This window comes from Lactuca sativa, chromosome 6, assembly GCF_002870075.4.
Source record: "Lactuca sativa cultivar Salinas chromosome 6, Lsat_Salinas_v11, whole genome shotgun sequence".
NCBI lineage: Eukaryota > Viridiplantae > Streptophyta > Magnoliopsida > Asterales > Asteraceae > Lactuca > Lactuca sativa.
This window is the reverse complement of record NC_056628.2, coordinates 182,799,850-182,824,332: the sequence shown is the minus strand read 5'-3', so window position 1 is coordinate 182,824,332 and position 24,483 is coordinate 182,799,850. Positions and strand designations below refer to the sequence as shown.

Genomic DNA, 24,483 nt, shown 5'->3' with positions numbered 1-24,483 from the left:
AATTAGGCTCTCATATTTATTCTAATCATGAGCTACCTAACTCTCTTCTCACATGAGATAAGAGTTTTCTGCTTAGTCCTATTTTTCATAGCAGAGGTACTTTGGGTTTCTTTACACCATCTACATCATTTTTCTCCATCTCATTCGTTTCACAAACGTAACCCTTGAGACTCTCAGACATTACGAATGAGGTTTATGGTTGCACAATTTCTGTGTTCATGATCTTAGCTTCGTGTCACTACGTGCTAAGTGAAACCTACAATTCAATATCTATTAGGCATTGACAGTGAACAATTAAATTGCTCTAGCCTTCACTAATGAATTGACGGACTTATCCATGGGAGTACAACATGAAATCTCTATTTTTTTTGAGTGATTCCTATGAAATTGTTATATCCAATAACATTTCTTCCCTTGGGATCCAGTTTTAAATTTTTTTTGAGATCTCGCATACATTAGTTTACCTTGCCACTTAACTTATCACCAACCTACTTGTTCAACAGACTACATTGGTCTCACAAGTACTTCGTTCGATTTCTATCTTATATCAAGATTAGGAATTATGAATCAAAGCGAAAGCCACCTCATAAGCCTAATTAAAAGAAGCCTTTCAACACTTCTTAATAAGTGTCTGATCGTTATTCAACGGGAAACCACACAAACACTTTAAAGTCTCTCTTGACTTTGAAGGAAGAGATTCGTGCCCGGGATCCACTGTTTCGTGTCTTCACTGACATCACATAATCCCTCAAAAGTGTTTCTTTATTTCTTTTTCTTTTACACACTCAGCACGAAAATCTTTTTGATTTTCCAAAATTCTGGTTTCATTAATTCTAAGGAATTTTAATTGGGTTGGCTGTTATAAAAAGTTGTGGTTAATATTGATCCACGTGGGGATTTTACTTTAAAAGATGCCGTTAATCTCTAAAGGGATAAGATGACGAAATGATTTCAAACGGCGGGAGTCCAATCGATTCGATTTCAAATGGAGGGGAAAAGCGTGGGAATAGGAACCGTTTCATCTCCAAACGGCGCATGATGGGAAGGCGTGTAATTAGGGACTGACACTCTCTCTCCTGCGTGATCATCGTCAAACCCAACTGTCACGCGTCAGTCACCTCCGAAAAACCCTTCGTTTTTCAATTGAAGATTTGGGAAAGATTTTTCTCTCTCCTTTACCCACAGTATAAAAGGTAATGAGATCCACCGTTTACCTCTTTACTGCACCAATACTCCCAGAGAGCAAGAAATTCCTCTAAACCTCTACTGTTCATCATCTCTCCCACTTTCATCTCAACAATGGCGGATTCTTCATCTGTTCACGCGACCTCTCACATTTTGCCCATTCGTCCCCAGCAGAGTTTGATCATTGATCTCACTCCTCAGGCGTACGACGCTTTCATGTTTCCCATCATCGAATTCCTGATGTTCTCGCCAATCGCTCCTGCTCTTACCAGGGCTGAAGTTGTTCCAATGGAGTTCCTGTCACAAATCTTTGCTACGACTCACTACGACAAGGTCGTCGATAGGATTTTCTTCGATGTCTTTGAGCACAAGGCGTCGATTTCCAAACAGAGGTTCTGTACGCTGTTAGGGTTTGCCCCTGATTCTTCGAGGGTTAATCCGGAAACCATTCCAATGGGTCATCTGTTCAACATGTTCTACAACATGGGGTACACTGAGGTGCTCACTACTGTCACGAAATTCAAGAAGTCGTGCCTGCTCCCTCAGTGGAATGGGATGTTCACTGTTCTTTTCAAGGGCTTATCTGAACGAAGTGGTGGATCCGATGGGGCATGTCGTTTATTTCTCTCCATCATGTACGGGATCTATAATGGCATCAACATGGACTACGGGTCGGTCCTATGGCAACAACTCATTCAGAGTCTCTCTTCGACTTCTCGACACTCAAAGATTTCTTATGCCCAGTTCTGGACTATTGTCACGAAATGGGTGATGGACAAGTACCATGTCCCCATTGTTGCTGGTGATCCAATGTCTTCGATTGGTACTTTCCATACCACGAAGATCATTGTGTCGGATGCTTCCAAATTTCCCTTCAACGGGTCTATCCCGGAAACGATGTATGGTGACGTTCCTGCTGACAGCCGGATCATTCAAACGTATAAGGAGTTCAGACGTTCTGGTCCGAGGGATCTTACTCCAGAGATGCTGAAATCAATTCATGACGCTGACAAGCCTGCTCCTAGAGGCAAGAAAGGTGATAAGGGAAAACAGGTGGCAAAGGGAGCAAAAGGCCCATCTCCCAAGAAAAGGAAACCCACTAAGGCTGCTCAGTCTCCACCGAAGAAGAGGAGAAAAACCCAACCGCGACGAAAGCTGATTATCGCTTCATCCTCAAGCGAATCTAAGGACGAGGGTTCTGATTCGGATGGATCTCAACGTGGCAACATTCCACCACGTTCTCCTACCCCAGCGATACATATTTCTACTTCTCCTATCTCTTCTCCACCCGTTACAATTCCTATTTCTATTCCCCCCATAACCTCCACCACTCAAATACCACCTACTTCCATCCCAATACCACCACCAATCTTTACCGAAGCAACAACCACCACCACTGCAGATGTTAGAACCAACGTATCTGATATGGGGGTTCATATTGACGCACCAAAAACCACCTCAGCACCAAAACCCACACCAACGACCGAACACACCACCCAACCCGAAACTACCACTACTACCGAGCCTCCTGTTTCACCACCACCATCTTCTCCTGCTCATGCTTCAGAGGATGAAGAACCACTCCTTGGCGGGGAGAATATGACTTTTGATTCGGTCTATTATAGTCCGTTTCAAGTTCAAAGTGACGACGATGACGATGCTCCTGTCACAAAGAGGCATCTCAAGGAGCTACATGACAAAATTGATTCGCTCATCACTTCGTCTTCCACATATCAGTCCTCCATATCTGAAGCTGTAATTCAGAAAATTGTTGAGGCTTTTTCCAAAGCTCATCAAGTTTCCCTTGAATCCACCACTACAGCCATAGATGCCTCAACCAAAGCTTGTGAGGCAGCGACCGAAAAAGTCGATAAACTATTCACTGATGCTTCTTTCTTGTTGAAATCTTTATAGAAAAGTGCTGAAGCCACCAAGACTATGCTGGAACCCATTATCAACCAGTTGGCTACATCAGTCGCTTCTGAGCTGAAGTCGTTCGCTTCACTGAGACAATCTATTTCTGATGACAACTCAGTTTTCAGAACCACCATTGAGGAGCGTCTCTCCAAGATTCAAGAAGACTTAGCTGCCGAGAACTCTCTCATGGATGCTCTCGCAAGGAAGACTACCGCTCTGAAGGTTAAGAGTACTCAACTCTCCAACTGTCAACAGGAGATTGACTCTCTTCGATCTGAAAGAGAGGTGGTTAAATCGTGTGTTTCGGATGTCCACTCTGCTATCTCAAACATCCTTGAAGCACATGACCCAATCATCAATTATTCAGTACGCCGTACCCTTGCAGAGAAGCTCGCTCCCGCCCTTTCTCTACTCAGCAAAATTGAGGGGCTCCTTGATTTCGTGTCCATTCCGAAACAAGGGGGAGAAAAAGAACAAGTGTCTCAACCACCTCCTTCTTCAGCAACTCACACAACCGAACCTCCTCCAGTAGGCCAAGCCTCCGGTTCTGGTGTGAAAGACAAAGGCAAAAACATTGCTGAGGAGAGTGATGATGATGATAAAGAGACAATCGCTGACCTTTTGAAGCGTCAATGTCGAGATAAAGAGGCTGACATCAGTTCTCGTGTGGCTAGAGAGCCCGAAGAAGCCGAAAGAAGACAGAAAGAAGCCCACGACCTTGAGAGCAGGAAAAATCTTTTTCCTCCGTGGACTCTTGAGAGGCTGATTAAAGAAGCCATTGACACAGCAAGTATCTTGTGGCTGGAACCTGTGATCTCTTTAGATCGTTCTAACACTGTCGACTCGCAGTTCGACATGTCACTGACCCGAAAGGCGTTTGTTTTTCATGCCTTTGACAACATTGCAGAGTTCCCTCATCCTTATCCACAGGTTGATCGGGACTTAATCGAATGTTATCTGAAGGCTGCTCAACCCCAATACCAGACTTGGAGCGCTCAGAAAATTGTCAATGTTCGGGTCCTGAAGCCGTACAGGGAAGGCAACTTTACCAACGTTCGATTCAAGGTTAATCCTTCTTGCAGATCTTTCCAAGCTTAATCCCCATGATTGGATTATCTTGCACAACATCCTTCTTACAAATGAAGTTGAGTATGGTCCGATCATTGACCATTTTAAAAGGATGCTTGTATGCTATATCATGGAAGTTGCTTTGATGGATCAGGAGATTGCGAGTGTGTTTAAGAAGAATCCTACCATATCTCCTGTTGGCTCTGCCAGTGATCTCAACATGATGCAGATGGGGAAGATTGACCCAAAGAGAAACTCCGTCATGTTTACCAGGAAAGAAGGACAGAAATGCCTTTTCGCCTTGGCAGACAAACATCTCTACACCACTGCATGTTTGGAACACGTTTTGGGGATCATCCATCAATGCAAGCAGAACACAGCGGATGATATCAGTTACTTTGATGATATGATTCAATGGTACATTCGGTTCAGACAGACTATCCTTGCTCTTATCACACGTCTGTTTGATACAATAAAGAAGGCTCCCGCTGCTGGCCCAAGCAAGAAGAAGAAGTAGTCTCGCTCCAATTTGACGCAAAGGGGGAGATTGTTGGGTCATATTTTGTGTTGCGTCTATTGGGCTCGTTAGCTATTCCAATATATATCTCCGGTATGGGCCTGTCTATCCGTGAGTTTTGTAGGGTTTAGTATAAATAGATGCTTGCATGCATTCTAGAATAACAGGACGATTAGTAACGATTAGAGTTTTAATTGTTCAGCAGATTTATCGTTCTTGTTTTTGTAACCCTAGAATCCTCTAGAGTGGAAGTTCTTAGTCGAGCTCTGCTGAGGATCGAGTAATCTAATCATTCGACACATCTTGATTCATACTTGTGTTTTGTTTACTGTTTTTACGTTCATCGCATACCTGTTACAAAGATCTAATCGATCAAAGAGTTAATTAATAACTCATCAATTTTCTTACTCAGTTTTAGACAAGTCATTCCTTTTGAAAACTTTTCTCAAATCCTCAGTTTGAGTGGAAGAAGACCTTGGTTGAGAACCCTCTTGGCGCTTTGGCTTTCACCTTGCAATCTCTTGGAGCTTTTGGACCATTGTAAGTCATAAAGCTCGGACCTTTCTACCTATTTCATTTTAGATCTATAAGCTCCTTTTTTTGCATTTTTGGGTGGGATTGCTTGCATGGGGTCCATAAAATTGGCAACTTTACGGATCATTGACTCATTCTCTTCATTATAGTCTTTGGATCTGATTTTTGGTGAAGTTTAGACTCCAAGTTTGAGTCTAGATCTCATTTTCCCCACTTTTGGTTTAGTAAGAGTTTGATTCATGAATTGGACATGCATGATTGAAAATATTTTGGGTAAAGGAAGATCCCCTGGAAATTCCCAAGTTATTTTTGAAAGGATTAAGAGCTTAATGTTTTAAGTTGGTCTGTTCAGATCTCACGATGTGAGGTTTAGGACCTTTGCGTCGTGAGGAAGTTGGCCATCCCGTCTATTTTGTCCGGATTAGGTCACATCGTGACTCAAGGTTGGGTCGTGATGTGACGGGCACTAAAATCTATTTGGATAAGTTAAGTTGATTGGCTGAGTTGGGGCTGAGTCCAGTTGGTCCTCACGACGAGACCATGGTTTGGTCATGATGTGAGAACCCGTTGTTGGAGTTTGGACCATGTTGGGCTTTGGGATTTTGATTTGGGCTTATTTTCTAGCAGATTATGGTTTCTTTGGATTTAGGCCCATCATGGGTTTTGGGTCCAATTTGTAAAATTGGGCCATATTTGGGCTTTGGGTGACCATTTTGGAATTTGGTCCTTTTGGATAGTTGGTTTGGGCTTTGGCCTTAGGCCATGTTAGGTAAAAGGGTGAAATGGGTCTTTTACCCTAGTTTGGACTCTTAGTGTGAGTCAGGATCCAATTATTAATTGGATGATATTTTTATTGATAGCGTGGGGATTTCAGCGGACCAACAGTTAGAGTTTTATCTGTGAGATTCAACAATCTGAGGTGAGTTTCTTCACTGTACTTAGTGGGTCGAAGGCACTAATGATGACCCATGATTATTATGATAGGATACTAGATTTCTACGCGACTTTTGCATGTGTTATGTTGGTATGTATAATGAACGAGGCTCGATATCGGGCGAGGCCCGATGACTATATTGTACGCTATTGGTTTGTGTTTATTGGATGTATTAGCATGATTATATATTTATATGTTTATTATGTTTACCGAGCGGGGCCTGATGTCAGGCGGGGCCTCATTAATGACAGATCTGTAACCCGAGCTGGGTTCGATGTTGGGTGGGGCCTGAGGCCGAGTGGGACTCGATGCTGGGTGAGGCCTGATGTGGGGCGGAGGCGTAGTATGTGTTTATTATGTATGGTATATGGTATTTTGGGGAACTCACTAAGCTTTGGGCTTACGGTTTCCACTTTATGTTTTAAGTACTTTCAGATCGTAAAGGGAAGAGCTCGGGATGATTGCAGAGCACACACCATCTTTTTCCGCATTTTTGAGAATTACTCTGATATGTTTTGATGTATTGACGTATTTTGATCTTTTGGAGTTGTATGACAATGTTTGGATTACTGTTTTTATAAGTTAAAAATGAAATTTTTGGGTCTTAATTTTGGGACATCTCAAGTTGGTATCAGAGCCTTAGTTTGAGGGATTCGGACATACTCTCGGGAGTGTCTGAACTCAAACTGAGGAGTTGGTAAAGTTTTTCAAGAGGAAATATATTTTCAATAAAAGAGTTTTCTAATACAAGAAAGGGTGTGGTGGATACAATCGAACGAGCTCAAGTTAGTTTTCCTAAAATACTATACATGTTATCTGATATGATTTGAATTGTGAATCTGTGAATCGCATGCTAGTTAGGGATAAGGATCTGCTCAATTTTTGCATGATAAATTTTAGGAGAGATGCCTTTATATGCCTATTGTATGCGCTTGTAGACTTGTATGCTAGTACTGATCAGTCAATGATAGGATGATCTGATTAGGTTATGCTTGATTCTAATTACTTGATGCTCGAACACTGCTTGCTTTGTGCTTTTAGGAGTTCTAATTAGCTTCAACTAACTAGTAAGTGAATATGTTAAGTTACATATTACTAAAATTAGATAATTTTAGAAGGTTAGGTTTTAACTCTATTGGGCAACTCTTGTTTGAGTCTAACCGTTGTAGTGTGAGACCTCTCATTTGAAGAATTATTTGGTTTTGGTGACATGTAATTGTTGGATTAGGTGTCTAAGCCCATAACTATTTTGGTATGTACTTGACCCGATTGTGAGCATGGTCCGTTTGGGTTGCCTTCACCATAGCAACTGATTGGATGAACTTAGGAGAAAGAGGATTAATTATGATTTATTAATATATTATATGAATAATATATTAAAAGAGAAGTCATATTGTTTAATTAATATTAGTCAAGAATTAATAAGAATTAATTTTGTGGTTAAAAGACATTAATAAAATAAAGGGGACTAGAACTGTCAATTGCGTAATAGTTGAATATTGGGCTAATGGACTTCATAAAAGTTGGAGTGGATGAAATCTATGGGGAAACCCATTAGAATTCGTCCAAGGCTTCTAAGGAGGGAGTGCATGGGCTGCTTAGGGCCTAAGCAGTCAAATTAGGGTTTCCTAGTTGAAAACCCTAACTGCCTACCTATATAAGGAACCCCTAACCCCCCAAAAACGTGACCAGCTCTTTGAGAGAACCCTAGAACGTTTTTGTGTATCTTCCTTCTTCTTCTTCTAAGTTCATCTTGTTGCTCATGGTGTTTGTGACTCCATTAGAGGTGCAACATTTGAGGCACTAACCTTTCAAAGGTCAAGATCAAGAGGAATTGAGATTGTTATTACTACATAACAATCAAGGTAATATCTAAAAACTTTTATTATGATAATATCGATTTCTATATGCTAGATCTAGGGTTTATGAGCTTTGGATGATTATTGTGTGTTCATTAGACAAACTAGATCCAAAGATTTAGGGTTTGCATGTACACCATAGGATTAATGTAGTGCTCATAACCCATCAGTGGTATCAGAGCCTAGGCTATTTGTTTGATATATTTGATGCTTGTTTAATCATTCGTTGCATGAAAATCGATTTTTTTGGTCCTCTGCCTAACTGAATCGCGAGTCAGTTGATGAGCTCGGCCAGTCAGGCTGACTCGGCGAGTCCAGTCCCTGGCTCGGTGAGTCCGAGGGTCAGACAGAGGAAACTTCGGGATTTTTTTTTGCATATTTGGCTTGGGAAAGTTAGCAAAACCGTTTTTAACACTTAAAATTCAATTTTTTTTTTGTTTGCTGTTGATTATCCTAACCCAAATAGAAGATAATTGTCAAATTAATTAGATAATCATTGCCTTATGTGATAAACTTGATTTATTTGAATTATTTGATAAATTATCTTGCAAGTAATTGAATTATGTCATATTTAGATAATCACAAGTTATTTGATTAATTGAATTATTTGTAATTTGATCTAGGAAGTTTTGAAAAGTTTCAAAACTTGCCCTCAAGTTTTGGAATTTAATTTTTTGATTAAAAGTTTTAATTTTAAAATGTTAAATTCTAAAACCCTAGTTTTTTTTAAAAAAAGTTCAAATTACACCCTTATGGTTTTATTAAATTAAATAAGTGTATAACTAAAAGAGAGTTAATAAATCCATAATGATATGGTTTATATTTAATTAAATTAAAAGGTATAATTTATTAAATTAAACCACTTAGTATTTTAAAAGTCTAAAATACACCCTTATACTATATAAAATTAAAAGTCTAATATTATATATGTATAAGTAAAATGTCAATCTTACCGTTAGTAGGCCTCATTCACGAAGCTGGTTTATAAGGGGTGTTTAAGGAAGCGACCTGTAAAATGACCGCCATTGGGGTATCCACTCTTACCCACCGCACTCTTGACTAGTGGATCGTCGTTAGCCGAACGGGTAGGATAGGACACAAACTTCCATTATAAGTATAATGAATACGAAGTAACTAAATGCTTTTATAAATTCCCAAATCGTAGTTACTTTAGGAAAAATGTGGAGTTGGTGCTATTCCATGAAATTACAATTTGTACCCTTGCTAAGACGTTAGTGGAGCATGTGTTGTTAAACGGCACACTAATTGGGCTCTAAGCAAAGGTGGAAAAGGGTGACTCGATGTTTGTCATAGATCGATGGAGCGTGTGTGGTTAACCGGCACGTCGATTAGGTGACTGTAACATTGGGGGCACCATGTATATTTTCATGGTTATCCACAACTTGTTTGTGATCCTCGGCATCCCATTCACAAACGAAGGGCACACTCGAGATTCAAACATGCCATTGAAAAGTTTAATGAATCTCAAAAGATCTAGGAGTTTCAATTCATTTAAAACTTAATTTTCAATTATCGTTTTTCATGGTGGAATTTGGTAAATCGTCATTTACCTACCTTAAAGTTTTCTACACTTTGGATTACGGCATCCCGCTTTCAAATTGAAGAATATTGTGTTGGGTCCTAGCCTTAATATCTCATTTGGGTGTTTTATTAAGGACTCAATCAACTAACTTGAATTTTCTCCCGTTTTGTGGATGTCAAAGTCTGACAACTATGGTCTTCCTGAATCCGTTGGAAAAGGTTTTCCACATGAAGATGGTGTTCCACAATTGGATTGTGGAAATGGAAATCACTCTTCACTTCCTCCACCTCCTCCAATAATTCTCCCTGACCCACGTGTTCAAAGACTTGAAAATTTCAAGGTCACTCAAGCCCTATTGGCAAAAAGACATGAAGATGGAAAGTATGTATGTGCTCATGTCTTGGATATGAAGTTGCATATTGATAGATTGGGAATGTTGGGTGTCGATGTCTCAAGGAAGTTGGCTGTTGACTTGGTTCTTCAGTCACTTCCTGAATCATATAGTAAGTTCATTGGAGAGTACTATATGATGGACGACGACGTGGCCCTCATTGATTTGACTTATTTGCTTATTGCTACTGAATCAGCGATGATTTAGCGCAATGGTCAAGCAAATTTGTCTGGTAAATCAATGTCCCATCCTCCTATGGGAAATGGCAACATTGGAAGTACATAAAAGTTTTCCTAAGCAAGAGAGAGGTTGAGTCTGAGATAGTCCCGTGTGCTATTCCAAAGAGGACCACTTGTTTCTATTACCAAGAAAAGAAGCATTGGTTACGAAGCTACCCTGACTACCTGAGAGATCTATGAGATGGGAGAGTCAAGATGTATGACTCTGCTTCAAGTAAAATCCACTATCTAACTCTAGTAAGTTTTCTATTTTTGATTCTAAATACATGATGTGATATGATTACATTTGGTGTTTTGTAGGATCAAAGAAAATAAAGGAAGCTTAAAGGAAGAAGTAACTTGAGTCTGATCGCGGAGAAATGGATTTCGATCGCATGATTCGATGATTGGATTTTTGGAGCTGCTACTTTTAGAGTTATGATAGATTGTTTAGGAATATGAAATAGCATAGTTTTCATTTGAATTTTCATTGTAAGGACAAGTTTTTCCGCACCTTTTATAAATAAAATAAGTTTTGAGTTTTGTCTTATTTATATATCCTTGCAATGTTATGAAAATTGATGCTTGTGTGTTTCTATTGTAAGCAATATTAAGTGGATGTGATTCTTAGTTATGTTATTTATGGTAATGTCATAATTTTTCTAAGTAATGAAAGATTCCCATCTCCCAATTTTCAATTGGACAGAAGCTTGGAATCACTTAATTTGAATCATGTGATGTATGAAAATCTTGGTACTTGAGAAATTAAGACTAATTCCTTGATCACACAAGTATGTGAGTCAAATGAAGGACTAAAGGACTAGAACACAATGTTGTGCGCTGGTCAAGTGCACCACGAATAACAATAAGACTATTCGTCATGATTTACTAAAAAGTCTAGTAAATATGGTTATGCTTACAAGATTAAGTATAATTCTGAATTATTGAAAAGTTTCAACAATAGCAAAACGAATAAAAAGAATCAATTAGGAAGAAAGATAAAAGTTTCTCCAATCTGAAAAGATGGGAGAGTACTTTTGTATCATGTTTTATGATCGTCTTATTGATTATGAAACCATATTACAATTGATCCTCTAGGTAAACCTTAGTGCACTAGTATGGCTAAGAAGAGGAATCGGAAATTGTTGAAATGGTTAAATCAATAGGTGAATCATACTTCGTTTGTTGAAATGGTTAAATCAATAGGTGAATTATACTTCGTTCCAAAATCAAATCTTAAATTCATACTCCAAGATTGTGACTTGGGTGACATATCTTAAGAAGTTTTAACACACTCATCAAATGTAAAGTAGAAAATTGTTTTTCTTACTCTTGCACGTTTGAAATTGGTAAGTTGTGATGTCTTGGATAAGACAAAGACCGACTAAGACCAATTGTGTGTAGTAGTTTATCTTGATAAGAATCCGCACTAACTCTTGAATATTTGTTTGTCATGAAATGTTTCTTGATAAGAGAATCTTATACGTCAACAGATCAGTGGGAGTCTAAACGATCTTGAAAAGTTTCAAGAACTAATCAAGAGTAAACGCATTAGACACTAGCACACGACTTGAGGTTTGTAACCTATCGTGTTGACATATCTTTATTTCTATGTCATTCCAGTAAAGTTACTTATGTATATGAGTTCTACGAGTTCTCAATTGACTGCATAAGGGCAAGCACCTTGTTTAATGGAAGTACGTTGACTAGTATAGGTGAGCTTCTAAATAACTTGGAAGCAATGTTGGGACCCTTGATGGCAAGAAATTAAGAATGAACAAGTTCTTTCCATAAGAGTTTGGATTTGTCACAAACATTATCTTATGATTATGGTTATGAAAAATTCACATGGATAGGAACACATACACCATAAAATCGAAGTGTTATAAGGTTTCTCTCCTTCATGAAAATGATTGTGAGGAAACGCTTTCACTAGGAAGATTTTAAGGAGTTAGCAGTTTGTAAATTGCATTCTCAAATTCGATTATGATTATGACATCCCTCTTCATAGTTCGAATTGTGAGATTTGGCAATTAATTTAAACATTTAAGACTTAGTGCTATAAGTGTTGAAATTGTTTAGACACACATATAAGCTTTCTAAGGAAAGGTGTATGAGGTTTAGAAGCTTAGATAAAGGCTTATCGAAGCATATCGTACTAGAAATATGAACTTTGGAAATCAATAAGTGTTGTTTTCTTGAAAGTCCAAATGTTTTCTGAATACGTGTCAAAGCTAGTGGGAGCATAAATGTTATGCTGGTATGAATATAATTATCATGTTAGTGGGAGCATGATTATTATTTTAAGTATTGCAAGTTAGCAATACTAATTAATTTTTTTTGCAATGTTGCAAAGGTTGAATAGTTGTTTGGCTATAATTAAGGGATAGAATATTATACTTCGTCTCAAATCTAAAGGCTTAGATCGATAAATTTTAATTGAATTTAGTTAAAGGACATATATGGATGCTATGTTGAAAAATTCAAAAAGGAATTCAATATATGGCAATATTATAGCAAGGAACTGGTAAAGTATCACATTTTCACTGCGAATCGTGTTCCATACACTTCGGGTATAGGATCGATTGCATATGCTGTCAAATTCAACCGTTCTAAAATTTTCCAAATGCCTAGGGAATTAAGAGGGAAAAGGGACTAGAACCGTTTTGACTAAAATAATTAAACAACTGTCAAGTACAACCTAAGGTTCGTCAATGATTGGTCGCTTGTGAGCAGTTGGAAGTCTAGTAACAAATGGACCATAATGGCATTATTATGATTAGATATGATTCTTTTAATAATGAGTTGTCGTATGGAAAATATGGAAATGTTTCCATATTGGTAGTTGGATATCGAGAATCTATGTCTAGATTAGAGACTTTTATGAAAGAAGGATGTTCAAAGGAATGCACTTTGAATGTGAGAGTTCATATCTATAGAATTGCCTTGTAGCAATCTCCAATAGAGAAATTTGTAATTTCATTGGCAAAGTCTTGGTGACTTTTGTGCAATAAGATTACAAAAGGATCATTGCATAAAATGTTAGAATCTAACATATTCTAGTAGTGACGAGAATTTTGTGTTCTTACACTAACGATAAGGATTAGGGATTGTGAAATGAACATCATTGGAAATGTTTTTAATTGATCTATTTCACATATGTAAACAGATTGTTCATGCTTGGTACATGGCACAACTGGTGTTATAATTCAAGTAATAAGTTTATTACCTGAAACAATGAATAATGAGTAATCAATATGGTGATTCAATAAAGGTGTCTTATTTATACTCAAAAGTTTGGGGCCATATGGGATTAGTATTATTCTTGTGTTTCACTTTGCATGTTTTGACTTCCCAAATAATAAGATTATTCAAACCATCCACAGTCGATCATACATTGGAGGTAGGTATGAAAGAAGACTGTCATGAATCTGACTGTAGATTGTCTAAAGTGTTATAGACATAGAAAAAGTTTGCTGCAAGGTTCATGTGTGCTCCTATAAGATTAGAGTATTGGATTAAACCAATGCTCACTTGAATCACTTCATGGATTTTATCACGAGTGATTGGTGAGACGATAATATCTTATATTCTTGAAACCGAGACGTGTGAGTTGTATTCTGCAAGTTGGTTGCACATTTATAATATGTAAACGCACCAGTAACTTGGTGTTATAAAACATATTGCTGTATGTGATTTGATGAATAAGTAGAAGAGAGGATTGAGTCAAAGTTTATCCGTTCCTTTTACCCAAAGTGGGATAAAAGCGATATATATGGGCCCTCGATGATTTAGTGATGACACCCTAAGCGCTTGGCCAAGCCGGGACTAAGTTGATGTGTTCAATTGTAGTCTGTTGTCAGTCGTCATAAATCGGATATCGGGAAACAACACATGAACAAAGAGTATGATTAAAATCCATGTCTCAGTTCATACGGTATCTAGAATGGAGGAATATATGATCCCTTATCTAAATGACACATTTCTGATATGATCAAAGTTCGACAACGGCTTTTGAAAGCTACGATTGCTGATCAGGTTCCGAAATCATATGCAATATAGTTATTAGACTTATCCAAGTGGGAGACTATTGGATTAGGTGTCTAAGCCCATAAATGTTTTGGTATGTACTTGACCCGATTGTGAGCATGGTCCTTTTAGGTTGACTTCACCATAACAACTGAAAGGATGAACTAAGGAGAAAGAGGATTAATTATGACTTATTAATATATTATATGAATAATATATTATAATAGAAATCATATTGTTTAATTAATATTAGTCAAGAATTAATAAGAATAAGACATTAATTAAATAAAGGGAACTATAACTATCAATTGTGTGATAGTTGAATATTAGGCTAATGGACTCCACAGAAGTTAGAGTGGACGAAATCTATGGGGAAACCCATTAGAATTCGTACAAGGCTTCTAAGGAGTGACTCCATGGGATGCTTAGGGCCTAAGCAGTCAAATTAGGGTTTCCTAGTTGAAAACCCTAATAGCCTACCTATATAAGGAACCCCTAACCCCCCAAAAACGTGACCAAATCTTTGAGAAAACCCTAGAACATTTTTGTGGCTCTTCCCTCTTCTTCTAAGTTCATCTTGTTGCTCATGGTGTTTGTGACTCCATTAGAGGTGCAACATTTGAGGAACTAAGCTTTCAAAGGTCAAGATCAAGAGGAATTGAGATTGTTATTACTACATAACAATCAAGGTAATATCTAAACCCTTTAATTATGATAATATCGATTTCTATATGCTAGATCTAAGGTTTATGAGCTTTGGATGATTATTACATGTTCATTAGACAAACTAGATCCAAAGCTTTAGGTTTTTCATGTACACCATCGGATTGATGTAGTGCTCATAAACCATAAGTAATTATATTCATGAACTAGTTAGAGGAAGTTAGTGGGAGTTTCTTTTACAGTTGATGGCAGAGAGTGGTGTGGAGTTGCCCTAGGAAGCGTAGGATGAGATCTAGTCCTAGGAGCTTTATCTGGACGAGGGTTAATTGTATAGATATAAGTGACTTGGCGGATTCAAGGAAATCCTTAAGGAAAGTATGGATAGATGTGGAAGGTAGTATGGTCCCATATTACAGGAGGCAGAGGATCTGTACTCGAGTCAAAGAGAGATGCGGTGAAACCAGGAAGCTTGTAGAATTTGTGATTCCTCAATATATTCTGATGCTTATTCTGATGGTTTATATGGCCTATTTTTAGTATGGTGACTCTGCGTGGCAGACCTGTTGGCACTTCTGGTGCTGGGGAGGGCTCGGGCTTAGGTTCTGGAACCGAGCAGTTGGATGACCAGAAAAGGGAGTTCATTTCGTCTGAGATTACGTGTTGCATTCTTGACCAGACTCCTGTGATCTTTGGTACAGTAAAAGAGGACATTTTGAATATTTTGGATGAGCGGTTGAGCTCGTTTTGTTCTGAGATGGTGGCCTTGGTTGGGGTGTGTTCTTTGACCTTCAAGGAGTTCGGGGAATGTGGGGCTCCAGACTACTTCGGGGAGAAGGACCCGATAGCATGGAGGAGTTGGTTAGCAGATGTTGCTAACACCTTCCGCACCAACATTTTTGCCAAGGGGGCAAAGGTCAGGCTTGTTTCATGTCTTTTGAAGGACAGGACATGAGATTGGTGGGAGGAGGTTAGGTGCTCCGTTGGTGATGAGGTTGTTGATTCCATGTCATGGGATGATTTTGTGACCAGGTTCAGGGATGAGTTTGCACCAGTGATCAAGGTGAAACAGTTGGCGAGAGAGTTTCAAGATCTCCGCCAGACTACTGAGACGGTGGATGAGATCACTGTGGCGTTTCGGGAGAGGGCATTGTTGGTTTCCGTAGTACGTGACGGAAAAGGAGATGAAGAAGGTGAGGTATCATAAGATGTTGAGGAGCGATCTTCAGTAGTTTGTGAGCCAATCCAATTGCAAGACACTAAAGGACATGATAGTGAGATCCTGTGAGAGGGAGATTGATATTCAAATGGAGAGGAAGAGGAAGCTAGATTAGGCTCAGGGTTTCAGGGGGATCGGGCACGAGGCCCAAGGTTCAGGATTCGATATCGAGAGGCCAGTAGGGTCGGGGTCGCTGTGGGAAGTGTAGCAAGACGCACAAGGGATCATGTAGGGTGAGTGGTTTGGGCTGCTTCAAGAGCGGCCAGACGGGTTATTATAGCACAGATTCTACTGTTACCACCACCACCCTAGGATCTAATCTGATTTGCTTTCAGTGCAATCAGAGGGGCCACAAGAAGGCCTAATGTCCAAGTTTGGCTGTTGAAAGACGGTGTCAGCACCCGCTCCTTTGACTCTTCGGATCACTGATGGCCACCAGGGCAAGGCAGATGCACTTGTGGTTAAGAGCAAGGTTTTTTAGTTGATGGCCGAGGAGGCTTCTGCGACACCAAATGTAGTGACGGGATGTATCTTCTATTTATCTCTTTATTTATATTGAATTTCTTGCTTATATTTATGTGTTTTATTTTAGGATCATTCCTCGTGAACGATATTCCTTTTTGGTAGTGTTTGATTCGGGAGCTACCCAATCCTTTATGTCGCTTGCGCTTAGCAAGAGGTTTGCTGGAGCTCCGAGGGAGATGGATTGTCCATTAGATGTTGAGATCGCAGATGATAGATCTGTTCGTGTTGCGAGGGTTCATTAAGGGTTGTACTCTTCAATTGTTCATTCAAGATATTCGATAGATTTAGTTCCCATTCCTTTGCGTGGGAACAAGGTTATTATAGGTATGGATTGGTTGAGCCCCAATGGGGCAGTGATCGATTGTGTGCAACGGGCCAACAACTAGAGTTCGGATTCGGGCTTTGGGTGATCGTTTTTGAATTCAAGACTTTTTGGATAGTTGGTTAGGGCTTTGGCCTTGGAGCAAGTTAGGTAAAGGGTAAAATGGGTATTCTACCCTAGTTTGGACTCTTAGTGTGAGTCAGGATCCAATTATTAGTTGGATGATATTTTTACTAATAGCACGGGGACTTCAGCGGACCAGCAACTAGAGTTTTATCTGCGACATTCAGCAGTCTGATGTGAGTTTCCTCACTGTACTTAGTGGATCGAAGGTACCAATTCCGGCCCATGATTATTATGATAGGATGATAGATGTTTGCATGACTCTTGCATGTGTTATATGCTGGTATGTATATCGAGCAAGGCTTGTTGCCAGTGGAGGCCTGATGACTGTATTGTATGTTATTGGTTTGTGGTTATTGCATGTGTTAGCATGATTGTATGTTTATATGTTTATTATGTGTACCGGACGGGGCTCGATGTCAGTCGAGGCCTAATGAATGACAAATCTATAATCCAAACGAGGCTCGATGTAGGGCGAGGCCCGAGTCCTAGTGCGACTCAATGCTGGGCGAGGACCGATGTGGAGTGGGGGCCCAATATATGTTTATTATGTATGGTACGTGGTATTTCAGGGAGCTCATTAAGCTTTGTACTTACGGTTTTCAATTTATGTTTCAAGTACTTCCAGATCGAAAGGGAAGAGTCTGGGATGATTTCAGAGCACACACCACATTTTTCTGCATTTTGAGAATTACTCTGATATGTTTTGATGTATTGACATACTTTGATCTTTTTGGGGTTGTATGACAATGTTTGGATTACTGTTTTTATAAGTTCAAAATGAAATTTTTGGGTCATATTTTTGGGCGTTTCAAGTTTCCTTTTATGGAGTCATGAGTCAGACTCCGTGCCACCCTATGTGGTATTGGTTGGAGATATGTTATCCATTTGCACCTTTTGTTCCTTCCATATTTTCTTGTAAAAGCTTGCACCCTTCTTAAATAGTTTTTTTTAGAATTTTCCTTCTTCGTTTTAGTATTGCCTTCCTCGTGCTTCCGCTTCAACCGTTTATTTCTCGCAGCAAGTTTAAATCCTCCTTTTTCTTTTCATTGTTCCCAAGCTTCAACATCCGCCTTATCCAAAGTTGGCTTGCTCAAGTCTTGTGTAGTTTCACTTAATTCGTCATCACTTGAGAAAATAGTTTCTTCATTTTCTTCCTTTTCTTGAGACTTTGGTGTTTTCATGGCAAAAACCTTAAAGACCATTGTAATTAAAGCTCTTGGCTTGGAATGCTTGATTCGTTATCTTGTATGAATTTATTCTTTCATCAATTTTTCTAACTCTTCAAGCTCATTTTCTTCAGCCATATAGAACACTTCACTTTGAGCTTTATCCTTCTTGAATCCATCTTTAACTCCAAATGTCATTTCCTTATTTCCCACTCACAAGGTAAGCTTTGACTTACAAATATCCACCAATATGTCCTCAATTATGCAGAGAGGATGAGTCACCGAACGATTTGCCATATGAACTGTTATCCTTGTAGCCTTCAATTCTGGAAGGTTGAGCTTTTGGTAAACTGAATATGGCATCAAATTAATACTCGCTCCAGAATCGGTTAAGGCATATGTCTTCGTGTTATTTCCAAACTCACATGGAAGTGTAAGGTGTCCGGGATCTCCCATTTTCTTTGGTATTCCCTCCATAATAACCATGGAACTTTGCTCACTAAGAACTACCTTGGAAGTCTTCTCTAGTTGTTGGCAAGTGTCGAGTAAATCTTGAAGAAATTTTGCATATTTGGGAACTTTGGATAAGAATTCAATAAATGGACTATTGATTTTAATGCCCTTGACTTGTTACATAAATTTTTTTATATTATTATTCCAAAGGATGCACTCTAGCTAGAGAAGGAAATGGTAAAGGAGGTTGATAAGCTTGAGCACAATAATTTTTTTTTCTACCCAGACCGAGCCCATGTCGTGAGGGTTGTATCCTCACGTCATGAGGTCGGTGTTTCAACACCATTTTTTTCTTCTATTTTCATCCGCTTTGACTGTGATTTAGGCGCTTTCTGTCTTCTTTTAATCAATCCAAGAACTTATAAATAGTGTCTTCTTCAGTAGATATGGCCATGCATCGGGAAATTTAGGTGGTAACTGTTCGAGAACTAGTGTGGTCAATTGCTTGAGATTATTCTCGATATTTTTTATGGACACTTGTTAGTTTCTAATGGTAATATCAGTTGCATCGTGTCATTTTTCAGAAGCCTCCATGAATCTATGAAGCATTGACTCTAAGCCCACCTTTTTCGCGGGTTGTGGTTGTTCTTTTCGGTAAAAGCCCCGGCCGATTTGCCTATATTTGTGTTCTTTTTACTTTATGTATTCCTTATACGACAACCATTCTTTCTTTGTCTTTCTCCAATCTTCATCAAATTGGTCCCCACTAGAGTAGCAAACTTGAGTTTTCCTATTCTCATTTCCGTCTAAATGGCAATCCTTAGTCAAATGTGGCCCATTGCAATTTCATACCCCACCTATATTGCGTGTATGGATTGGTCCATCTTCGTCATTCTTCGATCCATGTTACTCAACATTGCCAAAATAGACGCCATGTCTTCCGAAGCACCATTTCCAGTTCCCCTAGCTCCGTCTTGTCTTGGGTTGTGGTACTCCCTTAAATGTTTGGAAACTTCTTCGATATAGCTCCTTAATTTCAGTGAGATTCTTCTTTGTTAAAGTTCCTTGAGAACCAATGAGTTTCCTTATCGTTACGTTTACCCCATCGTAGAAGATCGAGACTTCTTGTTGTTTGTTTAGATCATTTTGGGGACAATTCCTTAGTAACCCCTTATACCTTTCCCATGCTTCATATAAATATTCTCCTACTTGTTGCTCGAAATTGGAAATGGCTTTCTTGAGTTTAGAAACCTTTGATGGTGGGCAAAATTGTTGGAGGAATTCTTCATGCATTTGCGCCCATGTTGTGATTAAACCGGTTGGGTGTTCCTTTAGCCAATCTTTTTCTACTCCTTTGAAGGTAACTGAAAGCATTCTTAACAAGACAGTTTCTCGTGGTACATCCGAAATATTGAAATAATCGGCGATGCCATTGACTTCATCGAGGTGCTTGTATGCATATTCATGATGTTTTCCGGAGAATCGAATATCCTTTAGCGTGGAAAGGATGTGTCCCTTATGCTCGAAGGTGGAGGTAGTGGGAATTGCAGGTTGCACAAGCCCTGGATCGGTGTCCTCACGTATTCTCTTCTTGTATGCCACCATCTTCATGTCATCAATGTCTATCATGTTGTTTTTGGGCTAGCTTTCAGGTTTGCTACTTTTGTCTGTTTCTATTTCGGGGTTGTAACCAACTTCCTTTTTGTTAGGAGTCTTCTCAAAGCTTTTGAATGTGCTTTCATTTCTCGGCTTGTTGCTTGATCCTCGTACATACTTGTCCTTCTTTTTATGAAAATATTGCTAAGGATCTTCAAATGGTGGTGTCAATGGTGTATTTGATCCGTGGGTCATATACTCCTGAAACAAAAACAAAAACAAAAAATTAAAAACGAACTAAAAATAAATAAAAAGACACATTGATTGATTACCACGACATGGTAATAAGTGCCATCTCGTGGTATAGCAGATAATCTAAAACAGAAAGCAAAATTAAATGAAATCTGAGATATTAGATCTTACGTCGTGAGCTTTAAGGGCTTACATTGTGAGTTCAGTATTTCAGGGAAATTTAACTAGTGCTAAAAAGTAACCTTTTTCAGGTTTTACCCCACAAAAGGATAGGTTAACCTAAAGCAATTAAATTAAAAACTAAAATAGTGCTTCCCTGGAAACGACGCCAAAAACTTGATGCGTAATATCTATATACTAGTTTTAACCAACTATTTAACTAACTATTACATCTAAGGCTATGGAGCTAACCGCAAATAGTATAATAGGAACAGTTGGGTATCGAACTCAGGGAATGAATTTAGTATACTAACATAACTACTAAAAGATTAATCTGAAAGCAAAAAATGTTAAAAAGGGATTTTTATCTAATTTTTCAAGTTCAGAAAAACTTAAGCACTCAACTAAAAACGGTTTTACACAATATATTAAAAACACTTTCGATTAGTTTCGAATCCACCGTTTTCCTATGGCTAGTTACTATTTATGAATTAATAAAGTTGGTTACCAATTGTTATGTAATTAGCAATCTTTGTCCAATATACTAATACTTTCACCAATTCATGTACTACTATGTATGGTCATACACAAGCAAACATAGACATAGTTATTAATTATAATTGAGCTATGTAAGATTTATCTAAGACAATTAAGCAAACAAAATTATGATCACAATTATTTTCTCCAACACATTTAAGTTGTTACTTTTATTACTTAATCTAGATGTGGTTACTCCTAGCTCTAGCAATTTAATGGTCACTAAACTAGGTGAATAAGTTCATGTAATTTAATGGTCACTAAGCTACACTAAACTTGAATTAAAGAAACAAGGTTACAAACTTTAACATGCTAGGTACTTTTAATCAAACACAAGCAAAAATCTAATTTTATAAAATCCATAAAATAATAAACTAAACCATAGTTCTAAGGTTTCATCTAGATAAACAAAACTAAACTAGTTTAGCTACCCATAGCTGAAATCAAACGCACAAGTTCATAAGAAATTGACATGTCTAAATTAATGCAAACCGAGTGTAGAGTTATAATCTTCAAATTATTGATCTTCAAACAATTTCTCCTTCCAAAGATGTTTTCCGCAGGGTTCTGACCTCCAAATTCGTGTATCTCAGAATATCCTTCCTCCCAAAAGCTTTTACAAATCATAAGTGCAAAGGGATTTATATAGTTTTCACAAAATCGTGGCTCACGTCGTGAGATAGGAATCTCACGTCGTGAGCTTGGTATTAATCCGTATTGTTTAAGGAATCTGACTTCCGCATACTAATCTTCTAGAAACTCCCTCCTCACATCGTGAGCATTTATGTATCACATCGTGAGCTTGATATTTTTCTAAAATCTTCTCCTTTTAAGCTTCAATCCTCCAAAGTTCCAATGCTTGTCACTTCTGGTTCTTATTCTTCAAGAGTGTCGTATTTGGCTGCAAAACATAAATTAACTCAATAAGTCTTTGTAATTAACCAAAATATTACTTAAAATGTATTAAAATATTGCGTAAAATGTGTATAAATATGGCAACATCAGAACAAGAGAAGCCCGAGGCAAAAAGAGCAAAAAGTGAAGTGTTCTTTGATGCTTCACCACGTTGTGGTCTCGAGCAGAATCAGTTTTTTCTCTTTTTGATCTGTTTCAACCACCTTTTCCATTCCCATCTCGAGCAATCAGACATTCTTCGGAGCCCGAACAAAGGAAATTTATGGAACAAGTGCTCTCACTCTCGATTAACGCCCCATTCCTCAAATCAATGACGGAACTTCCAAAATTTGCAAAAGATTTGATGAGTAATAGAAAGGAGTTGGAAAAGGCCTCGACAATAGTTCTTAATGAGTTGTGTTCAACTGGGATCATCAAGGGATTACCAATCAAGAAGGGAGATCTAACCCAACTCTCATTTCCTTGTGAATTTGGCAATTCGACTTCCATTAATGCTTTAGTCGATTTGGGGGAAAGCATTAACCTCATGCCATACTCTTTCTACTAAAAGCTCGGATTACCAAAGCTCCAAGATACAAGGATGACCATTCGAATGGAAAATCACTTGACCACATATACTAGAGGAATCATTGGTGACTTACTAATGAAAGTGGGAAAAATTGATTTTTCGGTCAAATTTCTGGTTCTCGACATGAAGGTGATGAAGAATTTCCAATTATTTTAGGAAGACCATTTTTGAGTACTACAAGAGCACTATTTGACATCCACGAATCAAAACTCACACTTCATGTGGAAGATGATGCTTTTACTTTCGAGATGAGTCCTAAGGTGAGTCATGAAGAGCCAAGAGATGAAGTGTCAAAGATGGATGAGATGGAAGAAGATTGTGATGAGCTAGTTGCAATTAAGAAGATGATGGAAGAAGAGCTTAAGGTTTAGGAGGAACCCCATGTTGAAAATGTCAAACATTCGAAACCAAGAGTCTCGATTCCTATCACATTTAAGGTGATTGCATTTACTACACCTAAGGTTTAGGAGGAAGAAGTTGATGAAATAGATAATCACTTGTATGAAGAAGTAGAAATAATTGATGAAGAGATGGGTGGAGAATTGAAGGAGCCTAATATGGTCAAGATGGAGGTAGACAAAGAAGGTCATAAGGAAGATGAGAAGAAGGTGAATAAGGCAAAGAAGAAAGGAAAAATGGTAAAGCGCAAATATGAAGTCAATACCAATAAGAAGAAGAAGGAGAATTCGAAGAAGGCTTACAAGAAAATGGTTCAAGCTTGTAAATGCAAATGGAAGGTTCAAAAGGATCAAAGGGAGATCCCACTCCCAACCGCAACAATTTAGAGCGGGAAGGAGTCCGACTCACGAATCCTCAACAAAAGAAGCATTTTTCGGGAGGCAACCCGATTTTTATAGTTTGCATTTTGTTTCTTTCATTTTTTGTTTTATTTTGGTTTTAGTTTTTATTTTTAGTCTAACTAAATTATCAAGTGTTTCTCTAGTCTTCTGATTTTATATTGTAGTTATAGAAAGGAGGTAAGTGAAGCGGAGAGGAGCTTAATGGATAAAGAAGTCGTGAAATTTTTGAAGATATAATTGAAGACCATGTTCTTAGATAAGTGTCGGGCTCCCACATGATGTGGGGAAAAACCATTTTAAAGAATATTTTACTGAAAAAAGAAGATTGGTAATGGTCCTTAACACTTTGAAGAGTCGATGCATTACTTTTGATATGAAAAGGTTTCTAAGAAGCCACCACGACATGGACATCATCAACACGTCGTGGCAAATTTTTTTTATCGTGATTGCATCTAACTACACCGAAACGTGGCATCATTAGATTACGTCATGGTGATCTTATTTTGTCGACCATTTTGACTTCCAACGTTAAACCAAGTTGTGGCATTGCTTTCCTACAATGTCATAGCGGTTCATCACTTTATTTGAAGATTGGTTCTTTGATTTAGTCCGATTTGGCAGATTTGCATTCATATGAGAAGAGCTTAGAAGTACTATTTCCATCCATATTACGAGAAGTCCAAGCCTTACCACACAAATTTCAGAATTCAATCTCGCCACTACTACCCAAGAGGAGTCTGTTCCAATTCTTCCTATTTAGTTTATATGTTCATTTATTGTTTAGCACGCAATGAGGACATTATATCATGTAAGTGTGGGGTAAGGGTTGAATCTAGGAAAACAAGTGTAACAACATAAATTTTCAAAACAAATTTTTCCATTTCAAAATATCATAAAATTCATATGTAATATCAAAATCCATATATCAACATCATCTCGATAAACAAATCCCAAGATCTCAATGTAAATAAAACTCCATCTGTGTGTGTA

At 38.3% G+C, this 24,483-nt stretch overlaps 1 non-coding gene across 1 annotated transcript; it reads left to right on the top strand.

Moving 5' to 3' along the window:
* Nucleotides 1-19,804: 19,804 nt before the first annotated feature.
* LOC111899335 (small nucleolar RNA R71) lies at nucleotides 19,805-19,911 on the top strand. Its single transcript, XR_002852874.1, has one exon. It is a non-coding gene; the product is annotated as a small nucleolar RNA R71 (small nucleolar RNA).
* Nucleotides 19,912-24,483: the final 4,572 nt, after the last annotated feature.